The sequence below is a fragment of the Gavialis gangeticus genome, unplaced genomic scaffold, assembly GCF_001723915.1.
Source record: "Gavialis gangeticus isolate Ggan-Ray unplaced genomic scaffold, GavGan_comp1, whole genome shotgun sequence".
In the NCBI taxonomy this organism is placed as follows: Eukaryota; Metazoa; Chordata; order Crocodylia; family Gavialidae; genus Gavialis; species Gavialis gangeticus.
The window spans coordinates 169301720-169302759 of NW_017729022.1; the positions used below are offsets into that span (position 1 = coordinate 169301720).

The window sequence follows — 1040 nt, forward strand, 5'->3', positions numbered from 1 at the left end:
CCCCCCCATAGCCCCCTTCCCAGCACCGCCACTGCCTGCCCTGAGTGTAGCCTGAACCCCTTCCCCTCCCCCTCCCCCACATGCTGGGAAGAGCCTGGCACAGCCCTGTCTCTAGCCTGCAGCTGCAGCCTACCCTGCCCCTCCCCTCCCTTCCCCCACACAGATCTAGGAGCACATACCCCCCCACCCCCCCAGACAAGTTGTAGCTCTGTCCTCTGCTCCACCCCACCCCTGGTGGGCAGCACCTACCCCAGCTCCACTCCTTCCCTCACCACAGGGGTGTTGATCTGCCTCCCCCCACCCACCACAACAGACTTACCAGCTGCATGCAGCTCTCCAAGCTGCCAGGCTGTGCTCCTCACTGCCTGCATGCTGTGCTGCAGCTGCATGCATGTACAGGCACTTATCGGCCAAGTTATTAGCCACATTAGGCCGATTTCTGATACCACCAATTTTCTTTATATCAGTGCTGATCCAAAGTCAGACTGATGTATCAGTGCACCTCTACTACGTATTAAAATGTTGATATAAAATGTTGCCAGTAGGTCAAGGGAAGTAATTATTCCCCTCTATTCTGCACTGGTGAGGCTAAATCTGGAGTACTGTGTTCAGTTCTGGGCCCCCCACTACAAAAAAATGTGGACAAATTGTATAGAGTCCAGCAGAGGGTGACAAAAATGGTGAGGGGGCTGGGGGAGAACTTATGAGGAAAGACTAGGGGAAATGGGCTTACTTAGTCTAGAGAAGAAGAAACTTAATAGCAGTCTTCAACTACCTGAAGTGGGGTTCAAAAGAGGATGGAGCTAGGCTATTCTCAGTGGTGGCAGATGACAGAAAAAGGGGAAATGGTATAAAGTTACAGGAAGGGAAGTTTAGGATAGATATTGGGAAGAAGTTTCTCAGTAGGAGGGTAGCAAAACACTGGAACAGGTTACCCAGAGAGGTGGTGGAATTTCCATCCTTGGAGGTTTTCAAGACCCAGCTAGACAAATCTTTGGCTGGGATGATCTAGTTGGGGCTGGTCCTGCTTTGAGCAGGGG

At 52.0% G+C, this 1040-nt stretch overlaps 1 protein-coding gene across 1 annotated transcript in view; it reads left to right on the top strand.

The window, feature by feature from the left end:
- Nucleotides 1–1040, top strand: part of IARS2 (isoleucyl-tRNA synthetase 2, mitochondrial) — an 83943-nt gene that overhangs the window by 18994 nt on the left and 63909 nt on the right. The window lies entirely within an intron of this gene.